Source organism: Cryptomeria japonica, chromosome 9, assembly GCF_030272615.1.
Source record: "Cryptomeria japonica chromosome 9, Sugi_1.0, whole genome shotgun sequence".
In the NCBI taxonomy this organism is placed as follows: Eukaryota; Viridiplantae; Streptophyta; class Pinopsida; order Cupressales; family Cupressaceae; genus Cryptomeria; species Cryptomeria japonica.
In genome coordinates, this window is record NC_081413.1 from 231,065,566 (window position 1) to 231,082,968 (window position 17,403).

The following is a 17,403-nucleotide window of genomic DNA, read 5'->3' on the forward strand; positions in this document are numbered from 1 at the left end:
CAAATGTAGACATTTTCAACTTCAAAATGTTGAAATTAAAAGAAAAAAAAAAGAACAAAATTTATGAACTTGCCCAAAATCTTGTTTGGAGGACAAAATTGAAATTATAATTCAATCCAAATTTTATGATTGAATTCTAGAATAAAAATTATAAATATAAAACAAACTAACTAAAAATTTAAAAGAATTTTTGAAAATATGTTATTATACATTTACTCCAATACAATGTCAACTTATTTTTTAAATGACCATAAATATAAATTAATAAAAAAAATAAAAATTCTATTGATAATGATAATAGTTTGTCTCTTAACCAAAGATTTATGATAACATCATTGTTAGATTTTCCATTCCTTTATCTTTAGTTAATAATTCTATTCATAGCTTTATTGGTTTGTCACATATAATATCTCGAAAACATAGTTGCAAGGTTCTCCACTCTTTCTTGGTTTGTCTCATATGTCAGCTCTAGAACATAGTTTTAAGTTTTTCCGTTATTTCCTCAATTAATAGTGATATTGGTTTATTAGCTTGAAAATGTAGTTTTAGGTTCTGGGATCTTTCTTCTTTGATGAATAACTTTATTAATAGTGATATTTATCAGTTCCTGCCAGCAAGGAAACTATAGCGGAGGGCTTTTCCATTAACGTGTGATTAAACCGAGGGCAGGCAACCAATCAGGTTTTTTGGGTGTTTGGCAGTTAGGAGTTAAAGATTGTCAGCTCGTCTATGCCATGAGGCAGCAAAACACCCAAAAACCTGGTTTGTGTGGAGCAATACAAGTAGCAAGTTGCTCGGATAGTTGACAAGTAAACGCGAGCAGTAATATTTACTTCCATTTTCATTGATAATAATGAGGGGCTTTGTTCAGGAGGCACTCGACCGAGAGTTTTGAGCTCACATGAAGCTAAACAAAGGCCTCAACATTACCATCCGGCTGCTTGAGCCCATTAGAGAAAAGTCCACAGATTTCATATGCTGATTTTTCTAAGTGAGGCTTTTGCCTTCATGAGATGGTGCTTACTATTTAGGGTTTCGTGTGTTTTGCAAGATTTATCTTTTAAATGAAAGATAGAAAATTGGCCCTTTTGTGTAGCTTGATGGTGTTGTTGCTATTGAAATCTGCTTAGATCTAAAGCATTTCGCTATTATTTATTTGAAATTCATTGTTTTCCCACGGTTGTCAAGACCTCTACTTTAAGCTGTTTTTCCGAGTTTTTAAGCAGGAACGGGAAGGGAATTCCAGAATCACAATTATAGAGTGCCCATTTCATTGGGTCAACGATTTCAATGCTGGTTTTAATTTGGTTGGCAGGATTTTGATTTCTTTGTGGCATGGCGGGCAGGTTTTGCAGAGGAAAGAAAATAGAACCTCAGAAAAAAATGGCAGATTCAGAGGCAGTCCAGCCTAATTGCCTCAGTCCCATTCTTCATTGGCCTCATCCCCAATTTTTCATTGGCCTCATGATGACCAAAACTTAGCAGCCAAAAAATCAGTATACATGCTTCTGCGAAAAAATATGTTTAAAACGGTAAACTCTGTCCTGAAGCCAATTGCAGCATGTTCTGTTTGAGAATATTTTCAGATTTTAACTGTGCAGAATTGTTCTTGTTTATGCAGTGCTTCAAAGAGCGAGAATTTGTTTTGTTTTTGTGGCTCTTTACAGGGGGAAGAGAAGCTGAAACAAGATAGATGAAGAGGAAAACCCTGCTTCATCTCCTTAAAATGTCATGGAATGTTAACCATTTTTAACAGATCCTTGAGACCATTGGTATAGTAATTAGGTGGAGTTTTGCTTTATATATGAAAAATAGATGTATCTATGATTGTCCATATCTTTCAATATTTAAAGCTTGGTTGCAGGGATTGCACTTCATCATCGTGAAAAGCCAAATTTTGTGAAAAAGAAAAGACTGCTATTTTCCATGAACTCTATTAAATTTTGATTTTTTTGTTCTTACAAAAATTAGGGTTTTTAGGTTTTTCTTGATTTCTGTGAGATTTGTTTTTTAAAGAAGTTCCTAATTCTAACCCCATTTCTTCTCAACTTTTGTTTCATTCAATTGAGATTTTTTTTCGTCTTGTTCATTTCCTATTTTGTTAACAAAAGAAATTTTGAACTAAGATTCAAAACTAAACATTATTCATTAGTTTTGATTTTTTTTTTTTCAAAAAATTCTTGGAGGCCGTGTGTGGCATCAATTCTCGTAATGGTTGGGCAGTCAGAACGGAAGGGCTTGTATTTTGTTTCTTCAGAGTTCTTTGAACGCTAGATTTCTCCCACCGATACATCTGGAGCAGTCAACAATTATGAGTACTTAGGATGAGTCTAGGACATATCCTTGTGGTTAGACGACACAAAACTCCTAACTCAAACTAGCTATTTGGGGCTACCTGCATCCCTTTTATCTTGAGAAGATAATTACATTTATATTACTATTTTTTGCATCAAGATCCCAACACTTCAATGATCGCCATCATTTTCCTCCACTTTTACTTATCTGGTGACAATGTGACGGATCTGAGGTGAATAGTGCAGGAAGCTTCATAGAGTTTTGAGGAAGCTTATTTGGTTTCAATGGAAGGAAGCACTACAAGAAGCATCTACAATGGAGAGGATTTTTAGGATTGTAAGGTGTGTATCAACTAAAACATGTACCAAACTCTCAAATTTTTATATTGATTTCTTTATGAATCTTTATGGGCCTTTAGTCATACCCCATTGCAGTAGGAAGGCGTGTAATTAACATTGAAGTACTGCTATCATGAGATTTTGCTACTGAAAGGCAACCAGTACTACAGGTAATACTGAACTTCAGTTATAAAATTACTATTACTATGTATAATGGAATACAGTCAATAAATTTGTCCAATTTTAAGTTGTGGAGAATTACAATGCCGTACGTTTTCTATGGTGCAAGTATAATTAAAAGTTTTCTTTGATTTTTTCTTCATGTTCACTAGTAGTCAAATTAGAACATACAACTAATTGGCTATGCATTTCTGAAGCTTATAAAAACACAAGTTGCTTTTTGACAACTGTTCTTCACTAATGTTAGCATGCAGAGCCTTCTTTATAGCATCCATACCATGAGGTTTAAATATAAAGCTATTTCATTTTTTAAATTTAATTTTGTGTTACTGCAGGCATGTGCAGGAAGCTGATTTTTTGGAAAATTTGAATAATTTGGTCATCGGTGCTATTGTAATTGTATATTTAGCATAATGACGGCCAAGAAAAAAACATACATCTCCTAATGGTTGCCAACTTGCCATACTACTCTAGTCCAATGCAAATATTTTAGGGTCCTAGTCCTTATTAGAGAAATGACTCAATTTTAAGAGACAAGCCTAATTTGTTTTTTAAATTTCCCTTCTTTGAACTGAACCATTTTATTAGCAATTGCAAAGTGATGTAGTTATAGTAGTTACTTTATGCATCTCTTACATAACCTACGTGGGATTCTCCTATACGCACAATGCCCATATTGAATTCCACAGCATTTAGTCCAGTCCTGGCTCTCTGCCTGAAATACTTAGTGATTCAGCATAAAACCAATATGTTTGATTAAAAATATGCTCTACTTTAGCACACTCGAATTTTACATGCATCTTTGCTACTTAAGGCCTACAAATCCAAAGCATCACCATGCCCATCTATATCAACATAAAGCGGATTGATACAGGTACATGAGAAAAGAAGTTCAACATGAGCTCAAAGTAATGCGTACAAAACCATTTCCATCCCCTGATTACAGGAACAGATGTTTTTAAAAACTATGGAGCTGGTTTTCAGTAAAAATCTTTTTACGGGCTTGCAAACCAAATAGCATTTTTGCAAACTCCTTTGTGCTACGGAAGACACTAAAGCATGTTAGAAAATTTAATAAATTAAATACGTCAGAATTCCACAGTCCATAGTATTTAGCATTTTTAGTTTCTAAATATGACTCTGCATCAAGGTTAATCAAGGTTTCAGATCACACAGGATAATATCATAATAGGTTTAATAAACTGAATTACTCATAGTTAATCTTCTTTAGTTCTCTTCACCCTAAAACCCAATTTTATTATGGATAGAAGCCACTACCAAATCATAGTGAATTAGTTCAATCTCTCGGGCTTTGGCTCCGACCTTGGTCCAAACAGGCCCTTATAGAGTTCCTTCTATTTAATGTACATCTCCTTATCACGTTGTGCAAGGTGTGCAAGGAGATGCAGCTCCCGTACCATTGCCTTAACTTCAGGAGTCAGTTTCTCTATCTTTTGTAATTCCTCTCTTGCATCATCTGTCTACCCAAGAGCAGATTTTTCCTTTCTGCGTCTGAATAAATCCTTCACATTGTTCTTGTCTTCAACTAACATCTGCCAATAATATAAATAGATCAGACAGTTGAAATTCATTTCCTAATCTCTTCCACATATAGAGGTAAAAGGAGATCCACACTTGCATACTGAGGAATCCTTGGCCTCAATTCAGACTGGGTACAAAAGCATCACCAGTTTCATACAAAGAAGCTGATTCTCAGCGCATCATTGCATACCATGTTACACTGGCCAATGACATCTTCATAACAGTTTAGTTTCAATAGACATGCAGCCATGTTGAGATGGCATGGATTCTTCACAGCATTTGTCATGTCCTTATATTTTCCAAATAACTGGAACATAAAATGATCTCCCATGTATGCCAGGGCCTTCACAAATATATAACCAAATCTTGGAAAAATCTCATAGGTAGGTAAACTACCTGAACCTATGTAATTTGGAATATAAGAAATAGAAGAATCAGGAAAGGAAAAAATATGCCACCATTTCATATTGTTGCATCGCCTCTGCTAATTTCCAGTCTTTAAAAAACTTTCTTACCCTCTTTACGTCTCATATCAGCTGCTTCAATTCATTCCTCTACTGTCCTATCACTGTGTGCCTTACCCTAAAAAATTTATAAAGAATGAAAATCAATTTCACTACTACATAATAGGCCAATTTAAGACGTTTTTTAAAGACAAAATTAACATTTCGTCTTAAATACTTTAAACTATTATTTTAATTATCTAAAATTAAAAGTTGAGACAAAACTACAATGAATCTTAAAGCTCCGAAATGTTTCGCAAGGCTGCGAATTCCTCTGCCCTTACTCCGATAGGCGATGGCAATTCTGGATCGCTCATAGATTTTCTGGCATGGGACCGTCGGGAATCCTTTGTGGGAGTGCGCCCTGGCAAAGAGGGGTTTAAGAATTTTGGCCGTGCGATCCCTCTAGGCTCGTTGAACGGTGGTCGAGAAACCAATTTTCATTCATCAAACCCTAAGTCATGATTTTCTTAGGACTTTTTCTTCCGTTAGTGTTGGCACTAGGAATTACATTGCAGGATGCGCGACAAGGTTTGGCGTTTCGGTGGTTGGGTTATCAAATCTCAGAAATTTGACCCCAAGCGAGACATTTGATCAGTAGCAGGATAAGAAATCCGTATGACTGGACTGACCACTATAGATGGATGGGCCCTGGGCAGGGGAATCGTGTGACTGACACTTCCACCAGGAGAAAGGATTCGTTGCATCGCCCTAAGGGGATGAGAAAGGGTTTAACAATCAAGACTCATTGAATGGATCATGAAGTTCTGGATGAGTGCATTCTCAGCAATGTGAGGCATTTGAACCCAAACCCCCTATGGACAGATGCTTGTTGACAACAACAAGTGGGAATAGAGACACAGGTGATCGATCCGTTGAAGATAGGGAGGGTTTCGGGTCGAATAAAGCAGGGGATCTCCCCCTTTGCCTACCCAACCCTCTTGCCTACGGGGCTCTATACTTAGGTAGGCAATCAAATGCTCATTTTTCTGCTCATCGACTGGTTGCTTGTCTATTGGACAATCAGCGTGTAGCTGAGTAAACCCTTTTCGAATGAGATAAGTTGCTCGTTGTTAGACGATCCAGTATAGGTTTCTTGTGAATGCAATAGAATGAAGGTGGAGTCTCTATATGCAATAGCAACTTTACTGATATTGGCATTTCCCCCTGGCATGGAGAAGAACCCAAGAAAGAAGATCAGCCTGCTCATCGCCCGTGGGACTCCCCTGATTGTGGTGCTGGGAGCTCTGCCCTTGCCTCGAATGTTGTCCTATTGCCTTCCCCCTTTGCATGGAAAAACACTTTTAGGTTTGGTGATCCTTGTCCCCTTGGTTCTATTGTTCGCATCTGGCCATCACCATGTGTTCCTGAAATTTGTCTGGATGGGTTTGTTGGTGAAACAGAAACATGCCAATTGTGACGTGTTGCTGGACAAAGATGTGTTCAGTGTGGCAATTTATCAGGGTTTTGATCTGGCTTTGATTCTTAGCTGGATCGTGGTTTTTGACATTATTAATAGTGAGGATCTCTATATTATTTTCTGCTACCGTGGATGCAGAGGAATTGCAGAGGTTTGAATCTAAATTGGGGCATACGTATCCAGATCTGATTTTGGCATCTCTTGTGGCTTTTTTGGAAGCGAGCCCCATATTCTCCCTCCTTCACAGGGCGCATATCCGGATGCAGGTACTTTTACCCTTGTTCAAGATTTCATCTATATTAATGCTTGCATAAAAATATCTTTGAATTAATTTGAGATGAGTTTTGTTTGAGATAGTTTTGTACCCCACTGTCTCTGTTCTATAACCTGATGCAATCTGAAATTCCAAAAAATTCTTATTCAAATCGCCTAAAAAATTGTACTGATTTGGTCTACAATGCTTTCATCATGTTGTGTTTTTTGAACAAGTGCAAATGGGGGTTTTAAAGACAAAACATCATGTTTTTTTGCTTGTATACAATGTTTTTTCAGCATCTGGTATGTTTCCCTACAATGACAATTTCTTAACATTGGCTCACCAAGTTTTTAAAAATACTCTGTGCGATTTACAAGAAATTTTTTTACTGCAAATATTTTGGGGGCAAGAAAACACGTCAAGTTTGCAATTTATGATTGAAACAATGAGGAGAAACAGCCTGGGCTAGAAAATAGAGAGTATCCTAAGATATACTAGAGAAATAAGTTTGAAATTCAAGGAGATCGCATTCTAACATTGCTATAGCTAGTGCAACCATTGTATTGATCTCCCTACTAAGATTGGAATTGATAAATTCCCATCAATGAGATTCCATGGAGATAGGGTTGAAGGGTGGCAATCCTTTTATCTATTGATAATTGAGGTGATTTTTTTTGATAATATAAAAAAAATAATAAAAACAAAAAACTTATCCCGTTCATGGGATCTCCAATCATGGAATAGAAATAAGGGGATTTTTGCTGTTTCTTACTAATTCTCCAAAGGAATTGTATTGAACAGTGTCTCAGATGCCAAGTGTAGCAGTTTGAGATGTAAAAAACAAAAAGTAAGAAGGTTGTTGTTGTTGAAATTAAATAATGTTGATAGTTTTCTTTTGGAAATGGTTGGTCTGGAAAAGATAGAATTTGTATATTTCTTGTTGTAGTTAGCAGTTTGGGGGTTTGGGGTATAGTCATATTGGCTTACTATTTTCCTGGATGCTATAGGTGGAAATCTGAGTATGCTATTTTTTGATGGTGGCTGTATGTTAAGTATGTATATGTTTCCTTTATGTTTGTTTTAAGGTACGGTCTATAAGGTACCAGATGGGAGTGAATTTCCCTCCATTTTGATTGTAAGAGAAAATAGACTATATAAACATTGATGATAAATAAATATAATTGTAGTATTGAGCAGATTCTACAATTGAAATCTGCAATTTGTTTTGTACATTAGAAAATTGATCTCTTTTTGGGTGGCTAAATCTAGTCTTTTTTATGGGTAGGCAATTAGGTGATCTCCTAATTTTCCTGTTGAAATAAAAAAAGAACATTTGTGTATCAACTATCAAGTGATCAACAACAATGGCATAAATAACAACATCTCCCTCCTAGAAACTCAAGGTGGATCTACCTCTAAGGTGGTTCTCCAAAAATATTCCTGGCAGCTATTAAATTTAATTCTCATCCAAGGACTTTGAAGTCCAAGGATACATCAGAAGTATTAATATGGAAGTCCTTATAGAAATGGTGGATCTACCTCTAAGCTCATTGCCTTTTATAATTTTTCATTTCATGAGTAATTAATGCACAAAAAAGAAACATGATTTCCTATAAATAATTATATTCATTATATCTTCTTATCTTGGCATAATTAATTGGTTTTGTTTTTTTGTGGGCTTTAATTCTTTTTTTGTTAAAACCATGAGCCTTATGTTATATTATCAATAACAATTTTTTTTTTAATGAAATATCACGTGATCATATCTATCCCCATAAATGTTTCAAATCATATTGTGATGAAATATCACGCGTCTCCAAGTTCTCCTTCAAATCAGGGGCTTGACTGAAACAACTTCCTTAAAATAAGGATTTAGCTGTTGTGGATCACCAACTACATTTTGAAATTCAAAATCACCCTCTTGGGTCGTGCAAGTTTTAAAATCCCATAAAAAGGGGGTCGAAACTAGAGTGAAGGTGTTGTTTGAGGCTTCAAAAGTTGTGTCAACTGGAAGTGGAATTGTGGAATTTGTTTCAAAAACCTCTCTTTATTAGGCCTTCAGCCTTTCTTATCCATTCTCTAGTTGTGCTTATTTCTATAGAAATGACTGTCCCTTAGATGACTATTGCTTCACTGGTATGCCCTTCCTGAGACAGTGGATATACCTCTGTCTATTTATCAAAACTGTTTTCATTCATTTGTGTTTCGAGACTGCATTTTCCTGTTCTAAACTATTCTATATTTTGACTAAAAGGTAGTCGTTGCTGCTTCAAAAACCATATGGACCTACCTGTCTTTGTATCTATGAAATCCTTGATCATTTGACAGTAAGATTGTGACTATGACAGTCATCTTGATTATGTCTTCTCAAAGGGTTACTTCAAATAAAATGGTTGCCCTCTTTTAACCTTGAGAGTTTGAAGTGAATGTCCTCAGGTTTTTGTCCTTAGTTGTAACCTTTTCCTCAATGGTTCCGCGTTTAAAAGTTATGACTATCACAATTGCCCATAATCACCTTTCAAGGTTGTCTTGCTATTGTTCAATGTTCACTAACCTTGTGCATCTTTCTTGTCAAGCACTTTCATTTTGCTGTCACCACGTGTAGAGGGTTGGAACATGTATCTTTGTGTGGTTACCATGTGTAGTTCTACCTTACAATCCTCTATTGAACAACTTATTCCTTTGAAGGGACTGGACTTTTAGTTCACTAGCTCTCTATAACTGTCATTCCCCTCTTTGATGGAACTATAAATGCTATAATTCTTATAATGCTTCTGGATTTGATTGTGTGCAAGATTTTTATCATCTGATAGCAATAATTATAGCATGGATTGTGGAAATCCTTTGCATGTGAGTTCTCTGTCTTTGTATCTTTTGGCTGTCTTCTCATGATTGTTTGCCATATTCTTAATGACACTTTCTCATTGTTAACCACCACCACTATCTTGTTTACTGACATCTACTTTTGACTGATCTCTCAATCAAATGTCTGATAAAAAATCAGTGTCATTGATCTTAAAAGTTAAAACTGTCATCGAGAGCATTCTTAGTGTGGTGACTACATTTTAATGAAGTCATTACATCTTTCATGGTGACTTCATCCAGAAATAGTTGTATTTATGCTGTAAAAGTGTGGGATCTCTTTGTGCAGTCACAAAACCTTTTGCATAACACTCTGCTATTGTGATGTTTAAGATAACTGCCTATTCATTATTACAGTTCTATGACACTAGATATGCTTTTACTTTTCTGAAACAGTGAATAGATCTTGGCAGCCAATGACAGTGAATACCTCATCTTTGAAATTGGATAGACTGATGAAATATCTTTCCAAAGAGCAAAAAGATATAACAATAAAAATGGCCCTCATATGACAGTCAAAAATTTACTTATAAGAGTGAAAACTACATTCCCATGTAGGATATAACAAGGACATTATTAATGCTTGCATCAGGGTTTGTAAGTTTCATTGAAAACCCTTACCTCATCATGACCCTTCTTGACCTAACATGGTGATTGCCTTTCAACTCTTCAATCATGCTGGAAAGATCTTTGTTATCTTCTTGTTGCTCCTTTAGGAGATTGCTTACATTCCTCCAAATCTGCCTGATCCACCATTCAAGGTTTTCTGCTTTGAGTAAAATATTGTTGCTTCTTGTTGAAACCCGCAGCTTCCTTGAATACATCTGAAGCTTGCAACCACTTCTCTTCTAAACTTTAGTGCTTCCATGTACTTATAACTGTTGTTATCATGCACAAACTGTTGTTCTCCATTTAAAACTTGATGTTCCCTTGGCGACCATGAAGCTATGTGCGTGAAATCAGGGCATTTGCTTCCAACAAAGTTGTCAACTCGTCTTTGACCATAAGTTAGGGCATATTTGAAGATATTTGAACAAAGAAGAGAACTAAAATTCCCTCTTAACTCTTAACTTTACAAAGACCACGTGGTTTTCTCCATTCCTTTGTTTACAAACAAAAAAAAGTATTTTCATAGGACAAAACATCATGAAGGCATTTTGGCATTTCAAAAAGACCTCAATGTTTTGAGATAACAAATAAGCTTTAAGACCAAAGAGAATAAACTTTTATAAAAAGCAAAACTTGCTTCACCTAGAGAGCTGAAAACTAAGATAGAAACTTTTAACACAATTCAGACCAAAGGGTTAAATTGGATAACTTGCATTTCCAACGATAATATTTGAGAAACAACCCCCTTCCATTATGATTTCATGAATGTCCATACCCTGTTCCAAAGCTCCCATTTTGGTACAGGCAAGGAGTGACTAGAAAAGGTTGAGGAAATTCGCTTTACACCTGCAAATTGTGTTTGCTTTAAAGTTTCTAAAGCCTTCTCAACAAATCCATTTTCTGCATATCCTGCAATCTTTGCTTTCCATGAGACCACATTTCGTTGAGACATTTCGTCAAACGATTTACATATGTTATCTATGCTTTCATATTTTGCATAAATGTCTATGAGTGCATTCACAACTACATCTAACAAAATTCCCCCTTCGTTTATTCTTTGATGGATGATCATAACCTGTTCCAACACTCCCATTTGGCACAAACAATGAGGATGCTGGAAAATGTTTTGGAATTTGGCTTTAAACTTGCCAATTGTATTTGCTTGAAAGTTTCTAAAGCCTTTTCAACAAATCCATTTTTTGTATATCCTGCAATCATGGTATTCCATGAAACAACATTTATTTGAGGCATTTTGTCAAACAGTTCACCACATGAAACCACACAACCTCTCACATAAGCCTCTGTAACATGAGAATCTATTTTGTCAACAATCTAATTAGACTTTAACTAGGCTTTTCCATGTAGGCCGCAGTAATATAGAGATCCAATATATTAATGCTCACTTTAACTTGTATGCAACGTTTTCTAGATAGGTCTTACTAACATAATGATCCATATGTTAAGTCAAAATTCACCTAGACTTTCATCTAATCTCTGCGTAAGATGCTTCAGCAACATTTTATTCTTTTCAAAATTACACGCACTTGCACCTAGCTTATTTTATGTAGGTGTGAGTGCATACCGATCTGTTCTGTAAAAAATTATAATAACTTTAACTTAGCATTCTAGATAGACCTTAGCAGCATAATGATATATTTCATCAAGTTAAAATTAAGCTAAAATGGCATCCAAATTCTTCTAAATACTCATTGATACGCAAAATTTAATTATATGGTCTATCAAAAGTTATTTGGACTTGTACCTAACCTTTATAGTAACAATTTATGCTATCAAAGCAAATGTATGTTTGCACCTATCCTTTTCCATATAGGCCTTAGTAACAGAACTATCTATTCTGTCAAAATATATCTGAACTTGCATCTAGCCTCTTCTAGATAGGCCTTAATTGGATAAATCTCTTATATCAAGTCAACCTACACTTGCACTCAACAACTTCTACATATGGCTTATTAATGTAAGAATTGGTTCTATCGAATTTTTCTATTTCTTACACCCAATCTATTTCATATAGTTCTTATTATCATAACTTCCTACATTATCAAAATCTACCCGGACTTGCACCTACCCTCTTCCATATAGGGTTAAGTAACATGACGATCTATTATGTCAAGAATCACCAAAGTTTCCATCAGCCTCTTCTGCACAGCCATTGGCACAATCTGAGTTGGCCTAATGGTGAAAGTATGTGCACTCCATAATGCAGTCATGTGGACAAATCCATAGTGGGGTAGGGTTGTACACATGAAAAAAATAAACGATGAATGGGAAAAAGCAATTCCTTGGAGGGTCTCATATAACAAAGTTTGAAGTCAATTATAAAAGACTTATAAATGTCAAGTTTAAAAATTAATTTTATTTTTTTTCAAATGTGTAGTGTCTATCCTTGGAATCTTGCTAATTTCGACCCTAGAATAACAATTTCAGCTTAAGTCTAACGAGGTAATTTATTTACAAATTTACCTTTATAAAACTATTATCAAATGTAATACATGATTTAAAGTAATCTTAGTTTAGGCGTTATAATAATATTAATAATCATTAAGAAAGTAAGAAGTTATAATAACATCTAAACTTACAAGAATTAACATTAAATAAAAAAATTCATGTTTATGCATTCTTTGTGCCCAAATGATAAATTGATACTCAATAGGTGTCATTTATTTTGCTCTCAGGATCTAGTAGATCAGACTGGAATTGATAACTTCATGGTACAGACTCATGATGGAACCCCAAAATGAATGGGGCTGGTGCAAACAAAAGGGATATTTTATCTAATGAAATATTTGATTTTCTTATAAATTCTCCTTCAACTAGAAACACATGGCAATTTGAAGAAATATTAACGTCATATTTTGATGTACATTGCAAATGAATTTGAACAGCTTGGAGAAAATTCCATACTGGTTGTATCTCTGGCAGTTTGCAAAGCTGGGGCTCATGCGAATAAAATTCCTCTTTATCAGGTACTTTTTTGTTAATAGTTTTCTGCTTGCAAGTACCATCTTCAAACTTTGGCATGGTAACAAAGTCACCTTTTGAAACTTGTATTACATTGTGGCTTGTGTAAAAGGCCCAATTGTTTTTGGTTGAACATTATGTTTTTGAGATATAAATGGAAGAAAGTCTTTTGCTCAGACATATCATACAATTGTTTGGTTTTTCTGATTATCCTTGTTAAGATCTTAGTAGGGAAAATACATCCCTCTTGGTTGAGGGGTGTTTTGATTGATGATTATTTCCTTTCTTTAAACATGTAAATGAAAAGTAGAAAGAAAACATGGCATAATATGTCATGAGTATTTTGTTGGTCTATTGGGAGTAATTATCCTGAAATCTAGTGATCATGATATGCAACACATTGCCAATGTTGCTGGAAACAAAAACTTAGAGATGCATGTACCTACCTGTAATGTCATCAACGAAGGCTCACATGCAGACAACAAACTTGCAATGCAGGTAAGTTTTTGAATTAAATAATTTATTATGAGCATTCCTCTCAAAATTCATGTTGCTGATATGTTTGTGAGCTTTTGTGAATTTCACATTATATCGTGTCTTATGAAATTGTTTCCATCATGAATGTGGCTTAAACCTTATTGTTTCTAAATATAGCATGTTGTTCTTTGAATGTAGATAAGATGCATTGAATATTTAGCTATTTTTTTCGAATTGCATATAACATTTGTAATGCAGGAGTTCATGATATGATATTTCCTGTAGGTGCTTAATCATTTAAAGAGGCCATGAAGATGGGTTCAAATATTTTACACCATTTGAAGGTATAGCATGTTGTTTGGCTTTAATGTTTCATGTGTTTTTCATAGCCTAAATGTTGAGCATGAGATATAGTCACATTAGCTAGATATAGTCAGACAACACTGTGCAATTAGGATTGGCAGGGTGTCGTTGGCATGGATGTTGTTGCATCTGAGTTTTATAGTAAGATAAAACATATGTTTTGAACTTCAAGGAGGAGGTAGCTATCTAACTTGCTTCACTAATGACAATGCATTTTTTTGGGCAAATAATTTCATTGAATTAGGAAATGGCATTCAATACTATAATATAATCTTGTGTACGTTAGGACTAGACACAATCATTAATATTTGTTGCTATGTTTACAATATTTAAAAGGAGGTCTGCACTTGCATAAACTGTGGCTGTAAATGTGATTTCAAGGCATTCTTAGTGCTCTTCCAATGCAGCCAATATATATGCCCAAGAGGATCATTTCTTTTGGCAAACAATTTTTTTAACATTCACTAGTATATGATAACCCTTTTTAGGTCATAAGATGAACAAACAAAAAGCCTTTTTTGGTAAACATTACTATGATGGTGCATTCAAATCCCCACACTACTCAAGCTAAGATAAATTTTCTATTTTTCTATGTAATTATTATGTTTGAGTTTTCAGGGCCAAATAAAGACTGGAGCTCCATGTCGATCTGAGCTACTTGTCAAATATAAACAGGTACTTATACTTGAATATGTAAAAGATAAAAAATGTTAGATTAGCGAGTGTATTTTATCGTATCATTTAGGCATCTATATTTAGCTAACTTGAGCTCTGTTTCTTTTCTAGCTTTTATGAATTGAGGAGGAATTGGGGCCAGCCACGGTTTATGCAGGTGCAAATTTCCGTAAACCTGTAGAGCCATACTAAAACAAGGAATGCAATATGCAATCAACATCCCTAAAAGTTTTGTTGTTGAGCAATAGAAGAATGTCTCACAATACTTTTATATGTCAAGCAAGAATTCGTTACCCAAAATTTTGCCCACAACCTTTAAAGTGGGTCTCTCTAGCATTGCTACTTAACTATTTTCCAAATTAGTTTACCTGTATTTGAAATTTGTTGTGAACACAAAAATCAAAACTCTTTCTTTCTACTACCAAACTTGGGTTTTGTCTCTACAGTTTTATTGCTATTCGATAACAACCTTGTATTGTTTGGTGACAGTTTTATTACTGTTCACTGAATAGCCTTGTGTTTTGATGTATGTAATGTAGTTTTTGTTGAACTTAAGTAAAATATTTGTTTCCACAATCTTTTTATCCGTAAGATGATTTTAAGGAATACATTTTCGAAGATAAAAGATCACTTAGCAAAAGCATCAAGTTTTTACATAAATCAACATCTAAATATTTATGTTACTACGAAGGAAAATGCTAGTATTGCTACTATTTACATTTTTACAAAAGCTTAATTCATGATTTTAGTTTGAATGTATATCTTTGATAGAGTGACTTATTTCTTTATGATTCAAAATATATATGTTTCTCTTGTGCAAATAATTTAAGTTGTATTTACCGTTTACTGTTATACAACAACTTAATTCATGATTTCATTTTGAATCTGTAGTGAGACCCAAGGTTTTGAAGGGTATAATTATTATTTAAAGGGTGCTAGCTCAATGGAAGAGCACCTCCTTTACAAGGAGGATGGTGGTTCGAATCCATCGTTTCCTAACATGAATTAATCAATGATAGTGTAGTTTGTATTTAACAATATTGATTTATCTTAATAGTGAGCTATTTTTTAAAATTCATTATTTTATATCATCTCTGGAGAGACAAAAGTGATATTCTCTCTAATGGGAATATTTTTATTGTCTTAAGAAAGACAATAAGTGGGATTAAAGACATATTTGTCTTTATAGAGACTATATATTTTTTTTATTATAGTTATAGTCTTTATTGAGACAAAAATAAAATTCTCTCAATAGGCAATAATATTGGTGTTTTTTGTTGTCTTTATAAAGTCAATTTTTTAAGGCAATAATTTTAAGACACTCGCTTTCAGACAATATTTGAGACAATACACAAGTTTTATTTTGTCTCAAGTTAAGACAATTTACTCAAAAATTGTCTCAAATATTGTCTTAAAACCCCCCTCTATGTAGTAGTGATTCTATTTTGAGAATTGCAATGTAACTATATGGCAAAACAATTTCTTCTGCAACCATAGACTGTCAAGATTACTGGGATGAGTATCCAGTCTGAGTTGCAATTGTTGAAGGGGAAGATGCTACCAGGAATTCGACCAATGTCTTTTCAAGCAAGCACTCAAACTCAACACAGAGTCTGCCTATCATCTTACCGTAACAGATTAAAGATGATTTTGAACTGTCGTATAAATAAAATAAGACAATGACATTTAAGCTATCTATGACTTGCTACTTATGCCCACTTGCCCACAAAGAGTATGTTTGGAACAGATAAACTCACTAAAAGTAATCATGCCATGTGTTTGAAGTTTAGTGGGGTGACTATATCTCTATTTGGTTTTTTGAATGGATAAAATGACTGCATGCATTTCGTTATGTAATCTAATATCATTTTTCTTAGAATCTGCTATTATTTGGTCAATCTGCATCAATCATATTTCATTAGTAGTGGTTCAAGCAACTGGGTTGCAATCTGAACATTGTTACCCTGAGTTAATTAAGTCCTATGTTAATTGTTCTATCAAACAATTTGTAGATGTCAGAATTTTCATATAGGTATTCAATGCTTGTTAGGTATCCCTGGTTCTTTTCATCTTGTCGGATTGCATGCTATAGCTAGTTTACCTTAGGGCTTTTGTACACAACATGGTAATATCTCCCTTGGACAGGACGTTTTTGGACTTTTGCGATGGTTCTGCGCGATGGTTCTGCACAAGTTCTCTCTATATAGATTCCTGTGTGTGTCAAGCTTAACAACTATATTTGTATTGTCTTCAAAATCACATTACTAAATGGGTGTATGATTAATGTATGGTGGATGTTTTTGATATATGCTACTTCTTGTGTAGTATTAGCTCAAAGCGTTGAAATCTACATTTTTGTCATCTACCTCATTTATTAATATACATTTCTATATTTCCTATCAAAAACAACCTATATTTCAATTTTCTACATGATCTGGGTGTTACTCATCTAGAAGATATTTAATATGGGATGGCCAATCAAAGTAAAATATTGATTCTGGGAATCAACCTCTCAAATTTATTTGAAATATGATAACTAATTAGATTAGAGTTTTACTGCTAGGAATTAAGCAAGTTCAGAAGTGACAACATCGAATGTTACGATGGGTTAACCTCATCAATTTTTGATTGAGATCTATTTAGTCAATGTTGTTACTTTGGTTAGGATGCTTCAGACATAAGTTTGCTTTTTTATTTGTATAATTGTGCAATGCCTGTGCATCATTTGAGGGCTGTTCAATAATCATTACCTTGATTATTACATGATCTGTAGCCTTTTATTATGTTATTATTATTAGTATTATTTGCAATTTATTTGATTTTCTTGATAGCTGAGAAATGGCACTGATTTCATTATTTATAGTGTTGTTTAGGATAACTTCTTGACAGCTGAGAAATGACACT

At 34.3% G+C, this 17,403-nt stretch overlaps 1 long non-coding RNA gene across 17 annotated transcripts; it reads left to right on the plus strand.

The window, feature by feature from the left end:
* The first annotated feature begins 477 nt into the window (after positions 1-477).
* Positions 478-15,075, plus strand: LOC131055744 (uncharacterized). 17 transcript variants are annotated; one of them, XR_009108503.2, is made up of 6 exons: positions 478-991; positions 1,316-1,532; positions 1,622-2,803; positions 6,417-6,544; positions 12,699-14,499; positions 14,611-15,075. It is a non-coding gene; the product is annotated as an uncharacterized LOC131055744 (long non-coding RNA). The 17 variants fall into 17 exon arrangements; XR_009108491.2 differs by having other exon boundaries at positions 502-2,803; positions 12,699-13,482; positions 13,747-13,805; positions 14,443-14,499; XR_009108496.2 differs by having other exon boundaries at positions 479-991; positions 1,316-2,803.
* Positions 15,076-17,403: the final 2,328 nt, after the last annotated feature.